The 9,209-nt window shown below is 36.5% G+C and overlaps 1 long non-coding RNA gene across 1 annotated transcript; it reads right to left on the bottom strand.

Moving 5' to 3' along the window:
* Positions 1-3,121: 3,121 nt before the first annotated feature.
* Positions 3,122-8,010, bottom strand: LOC149800508 (uncharacterized). Its single transcript, XR_016421396.1, has 2 exons — positions 7,877-8,010; positions 3,122-5,042 (listed from the first exon to the last, which is right to left on the bottom strand). It is a non-coding gene; the product is annotated as an uncharacterized LOC149800508 (long non-coding RNA).
* Positions 8,011-9,209: the final 1,199 nt, after the last annotated feature.

Raw genomic sequence — 9,209 nt, 5'->3', positions numbered from 1 at the left:
CAAAATGTCGATGAGCGCAATGTTTCGAGTAAGAGATTGAATGTGTCATTATCGGGATGATCCTGGTGAAAACAAAAATGTCATCCAACCCCCCAACCCCCTTAAATGTTATTGAATTCACTCTAAAATACTGCAATTCACAAAGATTGGAATATTAAAACACTCTATTCATCCTACGTAACTATATATTTTTACACACACACACACACATACACATACATACATATATATATATATATATATATATATATATATATATATATATATATATATATATATATATATATATATATATGCCACTGTTCATCGCACGTACATACACATATATACGTTTAAATAGAACACTATATTCAGTATACGTACATATACATATATACGTCTAAATAGGATACCATATTCATCGTACGTACATACACATATATACTTCTAAATAGGACACTATATTCATAGTACGTACATATACATATATACGTTTAAATATGACACTGTATTCATCGTACGTACACACACACACACATATACGTCTAGATATGACACTGTTCATCGTACGTTGATACATATAAATAAGTCTAAATATAACACTATATTCATCGTACGTACAGAAATATATATACGTCTAAATAGGACGCTTTTTATCGTACGTACGTACACATACATAAGTCTAAATAGGACACCCGTACACCAAAATGTGTTGGGAGTTGTTTGTTTGTTTGGGAGAGGAGGGTTGGGGGTGGCGTGGGGTGATATTGTTTCGTTTCGTTTTGTTTTCCAGACAAGTGCCATTTATGTTAAGATTTTTTTAACATTATCCAAATGAACAGATTTCCCTTATTTGACCGCGTCCGCTGAGTCGGGTTTTACACACATACATACATACATATATACATGCATGCATGCATGCATACATACACACATACATACATACATACATACACGTACGTACGTACACATATATACATACATACATGCATACATACATACATACATACATACATGCATACATACATACATACACGTACGTACGTACGTACGTACGTACGCATACATACATACATACACTATGATATTTACATATATACATGTATACTTGTCTATAAACGACACTCATTAGATTAAATGTTGGGGGGTGCCCTTTATGTCTAAGTCAAATATGTAATACATATGATTATGCATGTATTTTTAACACTGTTTTGTGAATTCATAAGTTTTCTTTATATTTGTCCGCTCAATCAGTTTCACATGCAGACAGACAGACAGACACGCATACACACATATATACGTTCATACGTTTCTCAAACGTATTCCCGAATACATTTTACTTTTTCAGATAGTGTGCTGCGCTGTCTTTTCCCTGGAGTTTATTTCGTAGCGACCTTGGCCTAAAAAGATCTGTTTATAGTATTTCGACGAAGTAAACAACTTGAATGGAGCTAAATTAACTTAGTTTGGTAAATGCCTGGTAAAGAGGTCAGACACATAGTTAGACAAAATAGGTCAGTAACAATCTTTTGCCGTCATCTATCTATTTCTAATACTGGGAAGCATAAGGTGGTGGTTCGCCAGTGTGTTTTCTTAATTATTTTATTTGAAACCAAATATTATATTATCTCATTATTTCTATTCAGAGAGAGAGACAGACAGACAGACAGAGAGAGAGAGAGAGAGTGTGTGTGTGTGCGCGTGTGTGTGTGTGTGTGTGTGTGTGTGTTCCATCAAATATATTTTCCTCCGGTTACAACGACAATGTTCGAGTGTTTCATGTTTGTTTTTTTTTTTATCTCACACTGTCTCTATTTTCTTGTTTGCGTTTTCTTTTTCTTTTTCCCTTAAAGAAAACGGATAATTCTAAATCCTTTGACTTAATGTTAGATCTGCTAGAAAGTATTGTGAATCCAACAACGCAATGTCAGTTCTGTGGTGAAAGTCCTCTGAATCCTATCACTTCTTTGTGTAATGTTACTTCTGTGGTGTTGGTGTTGTGTGGTTTAACGCCATTTTTCAGCACATGATAGGCTATACATGGCGGCCAGTGTTAATGGTGGAGGATGAACCCAGGAAAACCCCAGAAAGAACCACCGACCCACGAGAAGCTACTGGCAAGCTTTCTCACATACCCACATTGGCCGAATCCGAGACTCGAACCCACGCAGACAGAGGTGAGATGGCAATGATCCGTAACGGAGAGCGCTTTAGACAACTCGGCCACTCGGGGCCCCTACTTCTGTGATGAAAGTCCTCTGAATCCCAACATTTGACGTAATGTTGCTTCTGTGGTGAAAGTCCTCTGTCACGTTGTAGGGAAAATTTGCCGATGCTTCATTCTTCATGTATACACATATTTTCTTATAGTTAATTCGTAGTTAAGATCACCTGGGATACTGCCAATACGTATTATGTAAGATTACGACTATAGACCCGTTTCTGGACACAAGAAACTGCCTGTTTGTTGTTTAACTATTATGCAACAACCCGTTCAAGGTTAAATTCAAAGGGAATTATACGACCAGGTAAAGACGCCATTGTTTGTTTTGCACTCAGTCAGTGATGTCAAGATCGGTTTGGAGCAAGTTCGGACATTTGGGGACCGGAAACCATTGAGTAACAGGGAAGTATAAAATGACCCCTGTGCAATTTTCAAAGAGACCAGACCGTATCCAATCGAAACTGAGAAATTCAAATCTAGGGCGGAGTCCCAATTAGCAATTTGTCCAGACTTCGCTTATTTTCCCATCAGTACATGTGCGAATGTCGCCAGATGTGGGTCATAGATAAATTGGGAGGCATTAGACTGTACTCCGGGTAGCCGAAGTTGTGCGCTCATTAAACGACGGAAAGGAATTTTAGGGAAATTCTAGTTTAGATCTGCGGACCAAGGCTTCTTGACGGTGTAAGAGGCAACACCCTAGGATTGGAGAGACGGAAGACACGTTGAGAGCACATTGGAGGTCTATTGTGACGTCATCAGTTCGTGTGGAGGCGCAGTGCCGAAAGGAAACATGGAAGAGATTACCAGAAGTGTCAGAAGGATGGATCCAGACATGCCTGGAGAACACGTAATCAAGGTTACCAGAAGTACCAAAAGAGAAACAAGAGGCGGACAGATGAGTAACAGAGACATTACTGATGGAAAACATTCTCATTTAAGACTTTAAATTGATATGATGAAATGGTAATTGGCAAATCTGAATAAGTCATTGTTTGTATTTGTTCGAAAGAAATTGCGGTTGAGAAATTTTTCGATGAAATAGTTGAATACATTTGATATATTTTATTAAATTGTTATAACTTTCACCTTGAGTTATTTATACACCTTTTACCGTCGGTGTTACTGATTGGTGGCTCGGAGCTATTTAAATTTTAATTATCTACCTTCTCTGGTGTTAGAAATAATACCGTAGGAGGCACGTGACATCCTCTGAATTTCGATACCTTTGACGTAATGTCACTTTTGTGGTGAAAGTCCTCTGAATCCCAACACCTTTGTCGTAAAGTTAGTTCTGCAGTGAAAGTCCTCTGAATCCCAACACCTTTGTCGTAAAGTTAGTTCTGCAATGAAAGTCCTCTGAATCCCAACACCTTTGTCGTAAAGTTAGTTCTGCAGTGAAAGTCCTCTGAATCCCACCACCTTTGTCGTAATGTTAGTTCTACAGTGAAAGTCCTCTGAATCCCCACACTTTGAAGCAATGTTACTTCTGTGGTAATCTTGTAAATACACAAACTTTATTACCCATTTAGTATGCTAGATTTTTAATAGTCGACTGTATTTGTCCTATTACTGACATTAAAGATTACATATAAATAAATAGTTTAAAATTGTGACAACATACCCATATATGTTATTTCAGTTCATAATTATCAAAATCCCCTGTTTTAACGAGAAGTAAATTTGAAATTAATCATTGATGTTGCCTCCCTTTCAGAATTGTCATTCATTTTCCCTCATATATATGCAACAAAAATACTTTAAATTATTACGAAAGGGAGGCAACGCCAATGCCGGTGCAACGAAGTCCCGTAACGTCTTTTTCGCTAAAGCGTTAAATACTTTGGAAAGTGATAGCATCCGGTGACATCGAAGTGAATATACGCAGTCAAGTGTTTCATTCAGATGGTGTCATTTTATATAAACTTCTTTAACATAATCATGTATCTATACATACAATGTGAAACCCGGATATTTTACCTTTGGTACAGAGGTGTCAATTTGTAATCATAATTTCATGCATTTGTCTTGCATTTCTAAATAGAAATCCAGTGTTTGGTACGTATGTACAATTATAATTTCATGTATTTATCTTGCATTTCTAAATAGAAATCCAGTGTTTGTATCAGTTTGTAATCATAATTTCATGTATTTGTCTTGCATTTCTAAATAGAAATCCAGTGTTTGTATCAGTTTGTAATCATAATTTCATGTATTTGTCTTGCATTTCTAAATAGAAATCCAGTGTTTGTATCAGTTTGTAATTATAATTTTATGTATTTTTCTTGCATTTTTAAATAAAAATCCAGTGTTTTTATCAGTTTGTAATAATAATTTCATGTATTTGTCTTGCATTTCTAAATAGAAATCCAGTGTTTGTATCAGTTTGTAATCATAATTTCATGTATTTAGCTTGCATGTCTAAATAGAAATCCAGTGTTTGGTACGTAGGTAACAATTTGTAATTATAATTTCATGTATTTATCTTGTATTTCTAAATAGAAATCCAATGTTTGGTGCGTAGGTATCAATTTGGAATTATAATTTCATGTTTTTATCTTTCATTTCTAAATAAAAATCGATTGTTTGGGATGTAGGTGTCAACACGTAATTATAGCTTCATCCTGCATTTCTAAATAGAAATCCAGTGGATTTGTGCATTGAGCAGAATGATGATGTCGGCCTGTCTAACAGGATGGTTCTCGTGTACCTGTAGCTCTTTCTTTTCACCTTGTTCGATACTTTTTAGGGGATGAACGCACGACCAAGTAGATCAGAACTCTGGTGCACGGGAGATTGGTGATGAGTGTCCTTGCTCGCATAGCAGGTTCTCGTCCTGCTATAAACGAAATACAAGTCATTAACATGTTTAATCATATTAGCCAGTGTAAGGTCTTATATTTTAATTGCATCTTGTTTTAATGTAGCCCTTCTATTTCGTTTGCTTTTATTATCACATGAAATCTAACAACAGGTGATGGGTTGAAGTGGTTGTGGTAGTAGGTACATGAAGCAACGTTCCATAATGGGGAGGGGTGTGTTTACTACGAGTGACTGCGTTTTATTTCTCTTTACCTTTTAAAGATTTTGTAAATTAAACTCCAGTTAGCCTATATACTTTTTGTTTAGTTACACGTATTGAGTTATAGCTAAGGAGCCATTCTGTTGTAAACAAATTTAAATTAAAATCTAGGTCAAACGTCAGATATTGCGCAGTTAGGATTTCAAGGCGAAGTGTCGGCGTGCAGCATATTTACACTGCTTAATTTGTATCGTTATACATCAGTGAAGACATTTTCAAAACGTAATGTATTTTATGTGCAGAGCACATTTTCCTTGAGGTGTACAATTTAGACTTTTACCGGATGGCATATATCTCTAGAAATCTTTTAAAAATCATCCAAGTAACGAATCTTGCCAGGATGGACTCAGTTTTGGAAGCTATGGTACAGAATGATGAGGACTGTAAAACGAATCTTGCTAGGATGAACTCAGTTTTGGAAGCTATGGTACAGAATGATGAGGACTGTAAAACGAATCTTGCCAGGATGGACTCAGTTTTGGAAGCTATGGTACAGAATAATGAGGACTCTCATCGGTATGCATGTAATTGTTTTACTGACCGTGAAGTCCATACATCTGATGCATTCCAAAATGGATTATTATGAAGAGATACAGAAAGCAACTTTATGAGAGCAATGTGGTTTACGATAATAAGGGACAAAAGAAAAAATTAATACGAATACAGGTCGGTACGTAATCACATGATCAGAACTATAGTCGAGATATGTACATCATCTCGCAAATGACGACACCGACTATTACAGAAAACGACTGGTGGATGTGTTCCTTACTGAAAGCGCTGTCCCAAGCAACTGCTTGTGAAAGTCACACTGATATTTGAAATCTGCCATTATCCATATTTAAAAAAAAAACAAATGAATGAAGACAAGTTAAACATCCACACCGGATTTATCACAGAGGAGCATATCCAAGTTTGGCTGTTGTATTGCGTATAGTGCTAACTGAACATGTTGAAATCAGTCGAGGCAGTATCACATTCTACAATGAATACATGATTTATATGACAGTAGTTGTTTTATTAATTGAGATTAAATAATACAAATATGTAAAACATACTCAGCAATAAAACCCAAAACAGGGCTGTCCCGTCAGCCGGTACGAAGAATTGTGTAAACAATGTACTACAGTAACCCAAGTCAGCGTTTTGAAGTTTGCTGTCCTACGAGTTGATACGAGTAAACTTGTTCCAGGTCCCAAACTTGTTCCAGCAAACAAGAGTAATGTTAATGTCATGAGGAAAATTGTGCATATTTATGGAATAAAAAAATTATGTGTGTTCTGAGAGGTCAAAAATTGTGCAAGTCTATCGCATGGAAAATGACGTGTGTGGTGAGAGGAGAAAAATTATAGCAAATATATGGCATGGAAAATGACGTATGTCCTGAGAGGAGAAAATTTTTGGTAATCTGTGGCATGGAAAATGACGTGTGGCATGTTTTTTTTCTTGTTGGAATCTTACACCTTCTGCTGAGAAATTATGGATTTCCATCGAGGATTTTTATTAGAGTATATTTTAATTCTGATCTCCAATAAAGTGTTTGGATTCCGTATGAATTGTACGAATATTAGACGCCGTGTAAAATGTACAAATATTGGATACCGTATCAATTGTACAAATATTGGACGCCGTGTGAATTGTACAATTATTGGACGTCGTGTAAATTGTACAAATATTGGACGTCGTGTGAATTGTACAAATATTGGACGCCGTGTGAATTGTACAAATATTGGAGGCCGTGTGAATTGTACTAATATTTATTCTGTGATGTGCATGCTATAAATGTTATTCCTCTGCAAGCAGCATTTAGAAAGATTCAATTCATTGAAACTAGGTGGAAAAAAAAAGTAGATCTCCCTCTCTCTCTCTCTCTCTCTCTCTCATGAACTTAAAAGATATTCAGAAAATGATTCTTGCTTCGAGCTGATAAAACTATTCTCATAAACTTGATATATATCTGAAAATAAAAAGTTATCAAACTTATTTGAAATCTTTTACTTACCAAATGTGCAGTGTCCCTCTGGTTGTGCCCTTACAAATATATTTTAAAAGATGCCAAGTCAGCATTAATTGATCTTATTTTTATTGTATTTATTTATTTGGAAAGTTATTTTCCAAATATTTCCTTGTCTTTATTACTAAAAGGTTTGTTTTGTTATACTTGTATTTTCAGTGACATCGATTCTATTCTAATGACCTTTATTTTTCTCTTCGAATGTGCTATTAAGTTTATTTCCATTTCTAATTTTGTTTTCCTTTCTCTGTCATAGGTTAGGACCGCTACAGTGAGCTAGTTGTTAGAGCCTCCACCTCTGGTGCGAGAGGTCGCGTGTTCGAACCCTGGCCAAGTCATACCAAAGACTTATAAAAATGTTACTAACTGCTGCCTCGATAGGCGCTTAGCATTAAGAGGTTAGTGTTAGGACTGGTCGGCCTGGTTTTATGATAATGTGACTGGCTGTGACATCAGCCCCTCACCCGCGATGATGTTGATTTTCTGGTTAGGGGCTGATATCTCCTATTCATTGAAAGCTGCAATTATTCGCAGCCACTTTTGTCTGCACACATTGGTTTACATTTTATACACTTACCGGTATTTCTCGTGGATGTGGAGCTACCGTCGGCTGAAAGGTTCTTTTGGTGACATGTACATAACATTTTTGGAGCAAATTCTATGTTAGGTGACATGTAAATCCACGTGGAGTAGTACAACCATCTGTCCTGTGGCCATTTTGAAATTTTGCGCAAGATATGGATGTTACCAATTACCGGTATGTGTCTAAAGGGTACGCAGGAATCTTCCGGAAAGATTTGCATGCATCAAAACTGCACATTTTAATGAACAGGTGGCATCAGACCCATATGTCGTCCATCAGAATCAACACAGATTGGGGAGGGGGGGAATAAATCGGACTAGTCTTCGGCATGATGGCCCAGTTCTAGATATCACTATAAACTGCCACACTGCAGACATCGTAGTGATATGAATGAAAAATTGTTTAAGCTACATTAAAATCCAAACCACACACACACACACACACACACACACACCGTAGTTGGTTAGACTTCTTTAGCTGTTAGGATGTCAGTTGCAAGAAAGGTTTTCAGTCTTGTAGTGATGTGTGATCGTGAACACTCAGATTATCAGGTCTACAAAAATAAAAAACAGTCTGCATGTCAGGGCTCTTTCTTGTTTTCAGTCTTGTATCAGTGATTTATGATAGTGAACTCTCAGATACAAAAAAATAGACTGCATGACGTGAATCTTCCGGGTTCGTTGACTGGAAGGCTATCTTTGTGTCAACACTGCAGACTGCCCTGACATTATGAGTAAATTGTTAAGGTAGGCTCTGCCGTATTATCTCTTGAATTTAGTTTAGAATGTGTTACAAGCAGAGAACGGATATTAAAGGACGATTAACGGAACTGTGCAAGTGAATGTGCATCTAAATAGACATCTATTAGTCGGCTGTGTACACATCTTGTTTATGCGATGGCATTAACTGAGACTTTACTGAACCTTTCAAACTAAAATCCTGTTCACGAAGTATCCAATCATGTCTCACATGAGCTAATTTAGGAGTCTCTTTCGTATGTGGTTGTTAAAAAGGATGAATTTTTTTATTGGTACGCCACGATTCGATTTTTTAATTTACATTTTACTCAGCGTTTTATAAATGAGGTATTGTTATTTTACTTAGGCTATCATATTTGAGGTTTTAACTAAGATTTTACTCAAGATTTCATACTCGAGATATTAAATTGCTGTTGTTGTTGTTGTAGGGTTTAACGCCATTTTCAGCACACGATAAGCTATACATGGTGGTCAGTATTAATGGTGGAGGAAGAACCCGGGAAATGAAAGAACCTCCGACCCTCGAGAAGCTACTGGCAAGCTTTCTCACATACCCACATTGGCCGAAT

This window comes from Sinohyriopsis cumingii, chromosome 5, assembly GCF_028554795.1.
Source record: "Sinohyriopsis cumingii isolate HCF-2022 chromosome 5, ASM2855479v2, whole genome shotgun sequence".
Lineage (NCBI taxonomy): Eukaryota > Metazoa > Mollusca > Bivalvia > Unionida > Unionidae > Sinohyriopsis > Sinohyriopsis cumingii.
This window is presented reverse-complemented; position numbering and strand designations above follow the sequence as displayed.